This window comes from Parasteatoda tepidariorum, chromosome 9 (genome assembly GCF_982258835.1).
Source record: "Parasteatoda tepidariorum strain Cologne lab strain chromosome 9, Ptep-v5.0, whole genome shotgun sequence".
In the NCBI taxonomy this organism is placed as follows: Eukaryota; Metazoa; Arthropoda; class Arachnida; order Araneae; family Theridiidae; genus Parasteatoda; species Parasteatoda tepidariorum.
In genome coordinates this window covers 36,662,874-36,678,357 of record NC_141763.1, presented here as the reverse complement: position 1 = coordinate 36,678,357, position 15,484 = coordinate 36,662,874, and the positions used below count along the sequence as shown (strand labels likewise).

The window sequence follows — 15,484 nt, the reverse complement described above, 5'->3', positions numbered from 1 at the left end:
CAGGTGGAATTTCGAAAATTAAATAGTTCGTAATATAGGCAGAAAGCTTATGTGTATCAAGAAGGAAAAGAAAAAAAACTGGTACAAAAGAAATTTCATTTTTTTCTTCTTTTTTTTTTTTTTTTTTTTGAAAAAAATACTTGGAACAAATAAAAAATTTTATTTATTCTTTTACAATTATAGCATCAGGTATGCCTACTGCTCCGCTTTCTGCTTTAATAAATTGGTAGCATATTAGGTATTAAAACGTGTAGAATAAGGATAATTACGTCCACTTTTTATAAGAGACAACACGAAGTAACTGCAAATAAGTTGCATTTCATATAATACTTTACATTTTTGATGCGTAGTTGTAGAAAAATTGCTTAAAATAAAAGTTACTGAAATAAAAATAACTTAAATTTCGCTACCACTAGAAAATATTCTTTTGCGAAGCGGACCAAGTTCGTATCTTAGTAGCATATATGTAAATGAAACTGCTTCTTTTCCAAGAAAAAGCAGGTAATGTTAAATAGGTTGGAGAAAAAAAAAAACTAATCTTCTCGAAAATTAGCTATAACAGAAATGCAGGGATGCCAATTGATCCAAATATCGCAAAATCTTTTAAAAACGATAGACAACTACAAACTGAAATTAGCTAATTTCTGCTTAATTTTGATAATTTTTTAAAAAGCTGAGCTGTTCGTTCGTTCGTTGTTTTAGAACTGGGCATCTGAGGCCTAAATGGCCCTTATCCCATTCACCATGAAATATCCCAAAGGGACACATACATAGGAAAGTTGTATTGGTGGTTCGGAAAAGAACCTGAAATGCGATAAAATAATGAAGTGCATCATGAAAGATGTAGCAGGCTTGATGGTGAGAAAGCAAAGCTGTTACTAAGTGGCGTATGACTTAAGCCTTCAAATTATTTCGAAGAAGTGGTGGGTAGAAACCTTATAAATCAAATTTACTAAATCAAAAATTATACATTAAAAGACTACCACTCGGTAATATTTTTCCGCTTTCCTACACAAATTGGAATCTCTGGTAAAGGTTTTCCTACCAATTTTCTTTTTCCCCTTCTTGCTTTCGCCTATGATTCTAGATATAGACATGTCTTTACTTAAGTACGCAGTTATTAGCCAAAGGTTTAAAAATCCATTAAACTCACTTTGCGACAAGAGAGTATATTTGTTTAGAAATATTTAGCATAAAGATAAATTCAAACTTAATAAAATGTATTTTATTTTCCTGGTTTTGCTAACACACTTTAAATTTTTTAAGGACTGTAAGCAACTTGTTCGTTTGACACATTAGCGTTTGCTGCATTAGGCGTTCTAAAAATGAATGAAGATTAGAAAAAAAAATTAAAGAAGTATCAAAAGAGATCGGGGGGGAAATGTGTGGTTTAGTGCGTTTTACTAAGAAAACTAGTTTTTAATTCTTAAAAAAAAGGAAGAAGGAAAGATTAAAATTTAGCTGCAAAATTATTGAAAGATGGTAAGGCAAACTACAACTTGATGGTTACTACAACTTGAATACTTTCAAGAGACTCTTGAAACCCTATTTAGTGATTCAAACCTGCATTTTATTTTACAATTCTAATTTCGGCACGGCTTCAGCTAACTATATGTGTCTTAAATTACACTAAAGAACAATTTTTTTTCCTTGCACGAGATATTTTACATTTTAAGATATAATGTTTAATTATTATTATTACAAACAGCTTTTAACAATACTGAAATATTAATAATCAAGTAGACCTATACAAACCTATGCATTAGCAGCAAGGGTCAATATTTCAAAAGCAAAAACTATGAAACTTGTCACTTTCCAAAATAAAGTTCTGAGAAAAATAATTAATGCTCATACGAAACAAAGTTCTCCATAGATCTTAAAATAGAAAGATTCGACATGCACGTCGCCAGATTAAACCAATTATTATTATTATTATTTTGACAAAGCTCTAAAATGCAGTACATCAAACTGTAATAATTGTTTTTCAGTACAAAACCTTGAAGAAGACAAGCACATCAGACCGATTGCGGCACACTTTCAGAGATGCCAACTGCTCCGGACACGCCAAAAGAATTTTTAAAAAATCGGTAAATAACTACAAACTGAATTTTGCAAATATTTGACTTATTTTTGCTTTCTTTTTAAGAGCCTACCTGCCAACATTCACTCTTTTCGAGAATGGATTTTCCAAGTGGTAGTAAAACAATTGGGTATAATATAAAAAAACACAACTACTTCCACTTAGTAGGAATAACATTTACCATGACGCAATGCTAAATTCTATGCCACTATCCACATAAATCAATTATTAATCAAAAATCGAATATCAATTACTTTTCTTTATAATGCAATAAAATCTGGCGAGCAGCTATTTAAACGATCAAACACTTCGTTTGTTTATTTGTGGCTTGAAGTTAGGCTCGCAGAAAATGCCGTTCATGGGTTAAATTTAGTAGGAATAACACAACCTGTGACGTAGGCTATAGTATACCCAATTACCGAAAAACTATCTTCCCCAAAAATATATTTATATTTTAATCAGGTTGAAATTCGCTATCGTAAGGACTAATATGCTTTTATATATTTGTTGTAATTATTTATATGTAGTGGTGGTCAAACTGATTTAAAATTATTATTATAATTCAAAAAGTTTAGTGAAATAACATGAATTTCGCTAGCTCTTTAAATCTGAAAATAAAATCTTCCGGGAAAGAGTTGGCAGCTAAGTAAAAGGTATAGAATGACATAACTACTAAGAAGAAGCTTGCGAATTAATTAGAAATAATGGTGGATAAAAATCTACTAAATTGAGTTTAAACCAAATATCACAATTGATAAACTACCACTTTAAAATATTGATTTGCTGTCTGGAGCAAGTTGGCATCTCTGCACTTTTTCAGCAATGCAACATAACCAAGAATTCAAATTTATATAATAAATCCATCCATTATTACATCCAGAATTAAAGACTAAGCAAGAACAACAGGAATATACTCTTCTCCCTTTCATGAAACTTATATCCTTTTAATAAAATTGATCTACCTCCATGACTGATATGGTCCCGAAGATGTCAATGTTTGGCACAAGCTCTCAGCTCCATTTTAAAAGTAAGTTATTACATAGTGTTTCACAACCGTTTAAGCGCTTTTGTTCCATTTTTGGAGCAAGTTCCTTTTTTCCTTTTCGGGACTCATAAATGTATTCGTACGGAATCAGAATCTGGATAGTAAAAAATAAAAAGCGGTAGCTTAAGTTTGGGCATAGCTAATTTGACACATTTATTTTTGCTTTTACTTTTAATCTAACACATCCAATTCTAGTGTGTTAAAAGTGTAACTACATCATACCTGCCAACTTTCACTCCTTCCGAGAATGGATTTTTAGAGTGGTTGTGAAACAATAAACGAAAAACAATCTGACTCAAAAATATATTTATATTTTGATCCTGTAGAAATTCGCTCGAGCAAGTATTATTGTGCTTTTATATATTTATTGTAATTATTTATATGTAGTGGTGGTCAAACTCATTTATAATTATCATTATAATTCAAAAAGTTAATTGGAATAACATGAGTATTGCTGCCACTTTAAATATGAAAATAAAATCTTCCGGAAAATCCGGAAGAGTTGGCAGGTATGCTACATCATTTTTAATTCGAACTAAGTAGTGGTGAATTAAATTAAGCAAACTATTACTACCCCGCCCACAAATAAACTACAATAAAAAATAGTTTGGCTACCAGTTTTATCTTTTTTTTTAACCCTGATTATCTACACCCTGAGAATGTATATAAGACTCACCCGTCTCGAAGAGGTTAAATAAAGGCTGGTATCTTAACTATTTGTTTGTTTTGTTACCATTTAATACCAGCCAACTTTTATTCTTTCCTCAGTGGAAGAAGAAAAATTGAATTATAATTCTCAAAAGAAAAATTGAATTATAATTCTAAAGCGAAACACATTTGATATTTTACAAGAGTTTACACATACCAAAAGAATATAATCATATCTATATAATTTTCCTTATATGCAGTTAGTTATTAGAATAATTTTTAACTAAATTTAAAAATTCCGGACAAAGAAAGCAGGAAATTTAATATCACTTTAAATATAAAAATAAAATTTTTGCCAAAATACTTAATCGCTTTTACATTCTTGATTTATTTTAAATAATTATTTCATACAATGTCTTAAATGTTATGGATTTTCTTGATGATTTTATTTTAATATAAAAAGTGATAGAAAACTTGTATTTTTTTTCATTTAATTTCTGGTTTCATAAATTTAATTTATTATGATTTTGACCGCCACATCTGACATTTGTATGTAATTCATTGAATATCTATACAAATGTTAGATAATAGTTAAATAGCGAGGGCGAATTCTTGAAGATATAAAACTTCGTCTACTTTTTTTAATCCCTATTTCACTATCATTTGAAGAGATAGTTATTGGAATGAGAAAAAGTCGTCTTTATTACTTTCTGAAATCTTTATCAAATTTCAAAACCCAATTTATTGGTAAAACAATAATATATCTATATAATTTTCTTATCAATATACTGAATTTAAACACTGCCTTAGAGTTTTTGTGTAGAATTTGGAAGCGATAAATTTATATTTCGAACTCATTGATCTTACTGTTACTTTACATTTTGCAATTTGGAATTTACTATTTATTTCTTAGTTACGCTTTTTAAAATAATTAAACTTACCCAAAAAATTAAACTTTAGGCCCATTCTGGACGACTTACGTTTTTTTTCTTCAATTTGACAGAAAAATATAGTAATAAATACGTAAATAAAATTTTATCTACTTCAAATTTTGAAAAAAAAAAAGTTTTTTTCTATACAGACTGAAACAGAAAGGGAAAATGTTAGGAATTATCGTCTGGGCAATGAAAATTCAGTGCAGACGATGTTTTAATATGTTTTGTAATTTAAAAGGAAAAGAAAAGAATTAAAAAAAGTAATATCAAAAGAACTCATTTTAACGAAACTGCGAAGAATTTTACTCCATTAATTAAAAAATAAAAAAAATACCGATCAATAATAGAAAAAAAAAAAAATACTCACCGTTTCGCCTCGAAGTAAAAAAATGTTATTCACAATAACAAGGGATCGAATTTTCTGACTTGAAAACGAAAGAAAAATTCTTTTACCCTCATCTCCTCGTATGCCCGCTTTATAAGGACTTTCTACCATTCGTAGATTGTCTTCTGACGTTTCACATTACGTCATAACGATTTTTAAATGGCGGTCTTTTGTGATTGGATGTAGTTGGAAAATTGTCAGAAGGTCCGAATGTAATGGACTTTCGTCTAATCAATCCGTATAATTGTTACTATACCAATTTGTCATATGTCAATCATAGACGTATTTAGCCCCAATTTGTCTCAATAAACCAAAACTATAAGAATGATATTCCGCAGATGTTTTGTATTAATACAACGGATTATCTATGTCAATGACATAAGTCATTATTTTACTTCAGTTGTATAAATAGAAAGATTAATTTCATTTTTGATAATAACAATAATTTTTAGTGACTAGTATTTGACAAAACCTGTAACAAAGCTGAAAAAGACAATTAAAATGTTTCGTTAATAGAAAAGTCTTTCCAAAGTACAATAGTATGTAAACAATGAAGTTTCATGTTACTGTAAAAATGCAAGAAGTAGAACGAAAATCATAATTGTTTTATGTTTTGAAAAAGTCGATTGTCAACAATATCAATGTATATCTAAACTTATTTCAATATTTTTTTTTAATTTTTTAACTAACTATCTGTGACTACCATTATTATTTTCAAATAATGATATATATATTTACAATCGCTTTAACCCTAACTTTAAATGAGTAAGTAAAGTGTCCAAATACCTCTATAAAATAGATCTTTTTAATACTTATACATATAAATAATAATAATATGTGGTAGTCACGGATATTTTTTTCCTTCCTTAAATTTTCAAGCATTAATACTAATTTCTCTTTCCCAGATAGGTTTCAACTCGGGGAAATTTTTTTTTTTATATTTGGTCTACCAAAAACTTTTGTCAGCGGAAATAATCGCTTTAATTTTATATTTAAGCAAGAAGTTCTGTTATTAAAAAAAAGTGGTACAGTATTTACCCTTTAACTCAATGGTAATGTTATAGTAGGAGAGACAGCATAAATGGTGCAAAACAGATTCTGCATACATATTCCAAATTGTAGATAAACTACTAAACAAAATTAATCGATGAATCTGATCTATACATTTAAAGGTAAATACCCAACCACTTTAATTTAAAAAGGCACCTTTTGTATTATTGTATCACAAATTGTGAGTTTTCGCAGGCTGAATTTTTCAATTAATTTAATATATCCCCTTGTTCATAAAAATAAAAAAAAAATAAAAATAAAAAAATTATAAACCTACTGCGTAATGAATCAGCAAGAATCTATCTATTCTGTGATGAGCCAAGTCAAGGAAAGTGACCTGGTCTAAAAAAATGTTAGCAGTAACTATTAAACTGAATCCATATGTTAAGTTACCACATATTTTTTTAAGAAGTATTGAAGTATTAAACGACATATATCATTAGTCTCCCGCTTCTACTTTATTTTTAATAAAACATGGCGCCATTGGCAAGCAGCAAAGCTGTAGCAGATTTTGCGTAACCCAGGGTGCACTAACGAGGAGGCCTGCCACTCGGGCTTGCGATGGCAAGCCCTGGAGTGTTCTTTTAACAAACTCAGCTTTTATTCCTGACCACCCGCCATCATTTGCAGTTGCATCTTTAATTTAGACTATTAACGGGGCATGACCGTCTACAGAATCTTTTTTTTTCGCATTGGGCTAGCCGATTCACCTTTGTGTGTTTTATGTGATAGTGGACGGCCAAAGACGCAGAACATTTGGACGAGTGTGAAGCACTGACAGATTTTCCTTGTATATTTCAACGCTATTGGCAAACAAGAAGTTTAATGGCCTAACGGCTAATGTAACTGGCATTTGACAAATAAAAGGAAACATGATGACTATTGCGAATGAATTGAATCTACTGAAAAATCCCATAATGTTCCTTTATAAAAAATAAAATAAAGTGTTATGGCATTTGCCTTTCCCGCATTCCTTACCGAGAAGGGCATAAATGCAACATTTCCCAATGACAAGAAAACTACTAAAAAAAATGATGAACATATGAGCTCAAATAAAATGGAAAGTCTCTCTTATCTACATCATTTAGTTTAATAAAAAGCAATTGAATGAATGTAAAACGATATGAAGTAATTTATATTAATAATATACCACAGTTACACCAACTTCTTAACCCCTTAACTTGTGCGCTCGAGTTAACCCCTTGGGGACGGGTGATTCAGAAAAGCATTCGTACAAAATCAGAATCAGGTTGCAATTAAATAAAAAACGGTAACTTAAATGTAGTCGTTACTAATTTGACAGACTTACTTTGCTTTTATTTTAATTATTGTTAGTTTAATCATATATATAATCAATGTTAATTCAAAGTATAACTAAATAGTTTTATTTTGAACAAAGTAATGGTGAATTAAATAAATCAAAAAATTATAACTCCGCCTACAAATAAACTGCTAAAGAAATACTTTGATTACCAGTTTTATCTTCTTACCCTGATTGATACGGTTTTTTGCTGTCACGTATTTGTGACAGTCGGCGCGAAAGGGTTAATTCGAGCGCGCTTAACAGGACGAACTGTGCACACTCGAGATAATTCGAGCGGCGATGTGTTTTATGCTGTTACAATTTTTCACACTCGATCGAGAATTGAAAATGTGAAAGCTAAGAAAAAATCGTTTTGTTGATATTTATCATGTACGTAGGATTGTAAACTATAACACTTATTTATTCAAGGCCAAATTGCTCCGTTTAATAAGTACATATTTTAAAGTGGTAGTTTATCAATTGTGATTCTTGGTTTAATAAATGCAATTTAGTAGATTTTTATCCACCACTATTTCTACATAATTCGCAGGTTTATAGACCACTTTGTACATATAATACTTTGAGCTAACTCCATTTGCTCCCCTATCTTTAATTTTGCCATGTATGTTTCTTAATTTAACTTCAGGATGAATGGGAAAAGGGCCGTAAGGCCTCAGACGCCCAGTTCCCCTACAACGAACGAATACTTTGAGCTATAATTTTTAACAAGCAAGCAAAAATAGTCAAATATTTCCAAAATTTACTTTGTTGTTATATAGTTTTGTTTAATTATTGTGTCCGGGGCAGCTGGCATCTCTGAATATAGCCTTTTTCCATAGAACAAAAACGCAGTATATCAAAATTGTCTACCAAAAGAAAAGACAATGTTCTAAAGTGTGTTTTTTTACATAAAAAAAAGACTTTTTTGGCCAGTTTTTTTTCTCCAAAAAATTTGTCCGTTAAGGGGTTAATGTTGCTAAACAAAGCTAAAAAGGAAACAATTTAGCTAACACTTTTTATATTTTTAAAAAAGGAGGACTGTCATCTTCTTAAGCTTTTGGAGGAAATTTCATCTAGTGGTATGTGAGTTTTTATTCTTCTTAGTAGATTTAATTTAAAGGTTTTTTCTACACCATAAATCTACCCCATGATTCTAAAGTGTAAATGAAATGCTTCTTTGTTCGAGCTCTCGTAGTGAGATAAAATGTTGGCTAAATAACCAGAAATCCTGAATGCTTCAGGTTTTAGCTATCTACCACTTTTTCAAATAGTTTTCAAATTGCGTTGCAGTTGACAGCCCTGCATGTTCCCAAAAATAAGAAATTTTATTGAAGAAAAAAAAATTAAGACGAAAATGCATCAAGATGTTAAAACTCTCCACTTGATTCTTACAATTAAAGTGAAATTATGAGCTTTAAAAATTCCATGAAATTATTGATACCACTTTTTCAGATTTTACACTGGTATAGTTTATGTTACCAGTCAAACAGGAGTGTATCGATGCCAACTTCTCTCATTATAAAGAGAAATTTTTATGTTTTAAGTGATAGCATTTTGTTTTTTATTTTACCACTTCTTTGAGTTAAAAATTTGACTTCCATTGATTTTTACCATCACGACACGTACTTGAAACAAAAATAGAATATGTAAGACTTAATAGTCGTGCGAAGAAGTTTTTAAGGAATATTCTGTTTGCCTTAATTATTATTTACTAACTGCAAACAAAAAAATACAAACAAACGAAGTACAAATAGATAGTTCTAAGCTAAAAAGAAACAAAAAGGGAATAGTTTCAAGGTTAAATTGGATAATATAGTTTACTAGCCTCCCAATAACGGGAGTATATAGATTATTCCTTCAGGGTGGGTTAGAGAGGAAGCTCAGAGTGAACGCTGAGAGTGAACCTCAGCGATCTCCAAGTCGCCGCAGAAGCCTATCGATGATCTTAATAGGACGCTATAACGCGGGGGAAACTCTGTATGGCAAATTCATTTTCAACTATTTTAGAAATTTAAATTTTAAAGCAAAGAAAAAATTAGTTCAGATAGATCACGAGTAAATTATGAAGTTTAAACAGCGAAAAAAAAAAAATTTCCTTCAAAATATCATATTGCAGAAAAATATGCTGCTGTTATGAAGATGAAAAATTATCCTGTCATAATTTGTTTGCAACTCAATACTTTTTTTAAAAAAAAAATCAGCCTTTGAAGTTTTGTAGTTTATTTACACTCATTTTTTCTTTATACTTTTATTTTCAATTGCCAAAGTAGTGAAAGAATTATGTCTATTGTCTTTTTAAAAATAGACATATATATTTTGATAAAATAGTTTGTTACTTAAATGATATAATAAAATGCAATTTCAACAACTTTTATAAAAATATTTTTGGTTGCTATTTTTTCTGTATATTTCCAATCGGACTATGGCGAATCTTATAACTCAAAGCTATAATAATTAGACAGTTTAAAAATTATAATATACAGAGCTTATGGATTCATTTCCATGGTTAATCTATGTAAACAATCATTCTTTTATCAGCAAATATTTTGCAAAATTTTACGCTGCCAAACTGTTGGCACACTTTGAAAGGTCATGCTTGAAGCTTTTAGACATGATGCCATTTTTACCCATGCGAAACTCGGACCAACCAAAGCAAGGAGTTAAAGATTTATGTGGCTATGATAACAGTAATTTTGCAATCTTGTTTATAGGCATATTTATAAAAAAATTATAATTATTTGTATAAATCGTATTAAAAAGGGATGTAAAAAACTTCCTTCGCACATTTTGATCGATGTAAATTTTGTATGGGGAAAAAATTTCTTAAAATTCGTTTTACTTAAACAGGGTGAGTAGCCAAATCTCTCAACAAAATATAAGCACTTTTTAAGTACTTTTTAAGCACTCAAAAAATATTTTTAAGCACTATATGCATTAACAAAATGCAAAATAATTTTCAAAAACTTGAAATGATCAGGATAAAATAGCTAGTTTCTGACGAAGAACTCTTCTCTTGATTATATTACCCATTGTAAAATGATCAAGAGATTTTTCGGTTCGATATCAGAGGGTGGAAAATGAAGCCTGAAATTGACAATGTCTTGCAATATGCAGCAGAGTTGCACATGAGAGTGCAATAATCTCACCGAACCCAGCTCAGTAGACGCACATGCAGACTCGCAAGTTTCATCAAACAGGTGAAATGATTGGCGATTTCATACGCTATGGACGGTACGCTGAAATAGATTGTGGTTGAATGAACTGTAAAACTTTGGATAGAACAATGTGAAAAGCACGCTTTTGCATAATGCGTGGCGAAAATCGACATGGTAAAGAAAAAAAAAATCACATTTTCGAAAAGGGAAAATTAAGCACTTTTTAAAAACACCCAATAAAAAAAGTACCCTTAAGGGCTTTTAAAAAACGAAAATAAGCAACTTTAAGCACATTTTAAAAACGTTACGCACCATGTTAAAAGAAAGATTGTTTCTAGAGTAGTATAGAAGTGATTTCATAATTTTGTCCTATTCCTGTAGTTCTGGTTAATATTAGACGAATATTTGGGAGAAGAAATCTTTCATTCGAAAATTTTTTACGTTTTTTAAATTAAAAAAAGTTATAAAATTTGTTTACCATTTTATTTAATAAAATATATTTATCAAATTTTAAATCATCCACTTTACTAAATATGTGTTACTTTTATGCGTTACTTTTAGTTTTAAATGAAGCATTTACTGGAATTTAAAAAAATACTAGTGAATGCTGATTACCTTATCTTATTAGTCTTGCGATTACGTATTAGTGAGAAAAATAAGTTTCAGCAGTCTCACCCACACTGTTTCAAAAAATTTTCTCCGAGCTTACCTTCATTGTCATAACCCAAAACAATATGAAATTTTGTACATTTCTAGAGAAATGTTTAATGAACATTCGGCTATAAAAATGTTAACGATGTGGTAAATTAGATTTTTAATTATTTTAAGTCAAAGTTGAACATTTCTTTTTTTGCACCACGTAATTTTTTTTAACGAAAAACATTAGCAGGAAAATTATGATTTTATTTTTCTTTACATCCACGTATGCTTGAAAATGCGTAACGCGTCTCACATTGTTTAAATTTTGAATAAGTTTTGAAGCGATTAAATAATTTCCATTGTCTGTTTTTCGATGCCAAGGAAAAACTAATAGAAGTAAAATTATAATTTTTTGACCTTTTTTAAAATTTCATATTAGTTTAGGAACATTTAAATTTTGATTACTAAAAAATACAATCACACAACGATTATAAAAATTATATTTTCCCCTGTCTTTAGTCCACAGCCAACTTCTCTCCTATTAAATATAAAAAAGTTTTCAGATTATTTTGATTAGGGTTCGATGTTAATATTTATGTAGGCTAATTATCAGGAGTTGGAAACTAATTATTATTTTTCACTCTTTCCCCCCCCCTCCTCGGCGAAGTAATGTCTATAGTTTGTCTACGGTAAGAACTACCCCCCGCTACAAAGTCTGAGGACGTCTGCTGCTATGGAAACAAGAATAGCGCATTTCAGAGAAGGTATAGTTTGTCTTAGCTAAGAACTCCTCCCGCAACAAAGTCTGAGGCCGCCTGGTTCTATGGAAACAAAAATGGCGCATTTTAGGGAGCGTAGCTTCACTCTAGGACTAAAACAATAGACCGGAAAAAAAATTTCATTTTTTTCGCCGACACGAGTCAAAACCTCTCCTAAAATATTGTCCCACTTGAAATAGTTATACTGCGTTACCATAGTCACCGTCCCGGGTCCAGACAAAAGGCATACTTACTTATCCGCGTTGGTTGACTAGTTTACGCAATGATTAATTTTGAAAATCTTTCCACCACTTTTTATTATTCCTTAAATTTGGTATCACATTTACCTTTCTTAATAAATTAGTAAGTTTATGCAATGAATTACTTCAAGGTAGCACGATTGCGGAGCGATGCTTTTCGTAAATCAGTTTCTACGAGTGTCAAAAATTTGGTTTCAAGGTTTTGGTATTTTTGCACGCTAAATCGAAAGACATAAGAAATTGTTCCGTTTCTCGATTTAAAATAAGCTTACCTCGCCACAGTTAGCAGTTATATATAATTTAAGGATTTCTTTGAGATATTATAAAACTCTACAAAATGAAAATCCGACCAACTATTTAAAAGTTATGAAGGTAATTTTTAATAGATGACTACACATAGAGAAAATTAAATAGCAAATGAGGACAAACAGGTGAACTTTTGATTAGTGGGACCTAATCGAATCGAAAAATATTATTTTTCGAGTTATCATGCATTAACTCTATACTGTTGTTGTTGACATATGCCATTAAGGAAGAAGGAGTACAATTGTTCTTGTTTACCAGTGGTGCCATCTATGGCCGAGAATTCAACTTCTGCCACACCCATACGTCACACCCGTTTATAGGGCAGACCCATTCATACATCCATTCATTCATCCACAGATCGTAATTTTGACCTGAATCAGAGAACGATCAATCTCCAATCCAGTACCCCCAGAGGTATCGATTTGTTATGGGAACATGGAGGACTTTGAAACTCGACAGATTTAACGTGCATCAGTCACCATTTACTACACGGAGAGTCTTCGGCCGGCAGGGATCGAACCAACGACCTCTTGGACATGGACCCAATGCCCTACCAAACAGACTATCCTGGCCCAACTCTATACTAATTTGTTAAATTAACCAATTAATATGTTATGCTTTTCGTGTTTATGTAACTAAACGACTTTTCCTGTCATTCCATTACCATTCTAAAAAATTCTTACAAAAAGAGCATATGTTTGCAGATATGAAACATAAATTACCATAGTTCTATAGAAATGTCCGGCGTGTTCTCGACAAGGCATGCACCTGAGAGTCTTCATTGTAATAGCTTAAAAACGGCCCAAATTAACTAAAGGCTTGATAACGCTGTGGAAAATTTTTTGTTGCATTTATACAAGTTCTTGTTCTTACCTAATTCGAGCGTAAGAATTTCAGCTTTGAAATTAGTTTTGTTCCAAAAGCTATAGATTTTTTTTCCTTCAAAATTGTATTTTTTTTTTGTTTAGTTTATTTAATTTTTTTTTTTTTTTTGTCTAAACATTGTACAAGTTTACATTCTGTGTGTAACATTGTACAAGTTTATAAAGAACCTATTGTATAGGTTTATATACATACACACAGATTTGTCAGCTCCATCGAAACTGACTTTTAAGCCAAAAAAACACATGATCTGAACATATCGTATCCTAAACTAATATGTTTTATCGTCTTCTTCATACTACTCCTTACGTAGCAGAAAAGTTAGGGCACTTGGTACTTACTGGAGTGAATTTTAAAGAATCTTGGTTAGGAATACATTGAGTTGCATAAAAGCTTTCAGAAAAAAACCGGTAGCAGACTTGAAATCAGCGACGTAAAAATACTTAATATCCATTCAAAAATCCCATGCTACAGAAAAAAAAAAGATCGTTCTTCATTGTAATTGGATGCCTGTAGGTGACGTCATCCTAGATAAATCATGGCATTTGTTGATTCAGAAGCCAATCAGGTATAACACACACGTGTGACGTCGCTTATATGTATCCAATTAAATTTTATTTAAATTACAAAGTTAGGCATAAACACTTAACTTCTCGAGTTGCAATTACCCAATAACTATTTTATATGTTGAATTCTTTTTTATAAACGAAAGAAGCAATTAGATCTTCTATAAAACTTAGTCTATCAGTTATGAAAACCAGATGATAATCTAATCTCTTTGCTCTCTGTCATGAACCATTCCCGACTATTGCTTTTGACAAATGATTTTCTTCATAGTAAAATTGCTTTTGAAAAATGACTTTCATCCCCCATCATTAACGAAAACTTGTAAAATGTATCGCTAGCAGGGGAATATATACATGTTTCATCAAACTGTTTAAAATTTCCTACTTTTTAATTTTAGGAAGTTCGTCATTTTTACATAGAATATGTGATTTTTTACAAAAAATGTAATTAATCTTTCAAAATCAATCCTTTCAATATTTTAAAATAAAATTAGACAGTTTCAAAACATTCTGCCGTCGATCATTCAAAAAATTAAAAATTAGCACAAAAAAATAACCTTTTTAACAACTGCTTAATAAGTATAACAAAATTTTACAACTCATTCTAAAAAAAAATTTATTACAATTTTTTTCTAACAAAAATTTTTTTAAACCAAATTTAGTTATAATTCATAACTTTAATACGCGGTATTTCTTTTAAAAAATTTTAGTGATCTAAAATTAATATTTTTTTTCTTTCTATGATTAAGATGCAGCCAAGAAGCAAAAATTGACTTTAACAATTAAATTTAACTAGGAGGCTCCGCCCCCTGCTCGCCAACCCCCGAGAATTGCTACGAAATCCTATGTGGTTCACGCCGTGAACCATGGCTCGCTGCGCTCGCTCACCAATGAACACAATGTTCTAGTACAAAGACATAATATATTATCATCAAAGACATAGTATTTTATCATCAAAGACATAGTATTGTACTTGTGTAGAAGAATTCTACCAATGTTCTTATTGGCTTTTAAAAAAGTATATTAGCTATTTAGATTGTACATGGTGAAAATATCAAAACATTAGCTAAATCAGAATAAATTATCAAATATTGCTTCACTAATATTCTGCATTTTAAAGCGTGAAAATTCAATGCATAAATAAACGCGAAATATAAAAAAATTCAATGCATTCAATACAAACACTTAAACGTTTTTTAGACATTTAGGTAGCTCCCAGTAGAAAAATATCAATTCAACAGCGGCCTTTTAAAGCATTCTCACTTCAATTAATTAATTAATTCCTAATTGAGTTTAAATTAAATATTGTCATGTTTTTTGTGCATGAATCTGAATTGAACAACCTGATAATGCTCACTCTTGTTATTGTTATCTGGTTGCTCACTACGTGCTCTTGCGCGCCGAATCCAATCAATTAAAAAGGAAAACTGTTGCCAGCGCGAGAAAAGAAATATCATTGGTTTTATTGATAC

General features: G+C 30.5%; 1 protein-coding gene and 1 long non-coding RNA gene across 2 annotated transcripts in view; one reads left to right on the top strand and one right to left on the bottom strand.

Moving 5' to 3' along the window:
- Positions 1-5,206, bottom strand: part of LOC107451280 (diuretic hormone class 2) — a 28,315-nt gene extending 23,109 nt beyond the window's left edge. The window contains exon 1 of the mRNA XM_087150465.1: positions 5,076-5,206. The gene's annotated coding sequence lies outside the window, so the exon portion shown is untranslated. The remainder of the gene's footprint in view (positions 1-5,075) is intronic.
- LOC147803964 (uncharacterized) overlaps positions 1-15,484 on the top strand; it is a 323,077-nt gene that overhangs the window by 120,346 nt on the left and 187,247 nt on the right. The gene's annotated exons all lie outside the window — the stretch shown is intronic.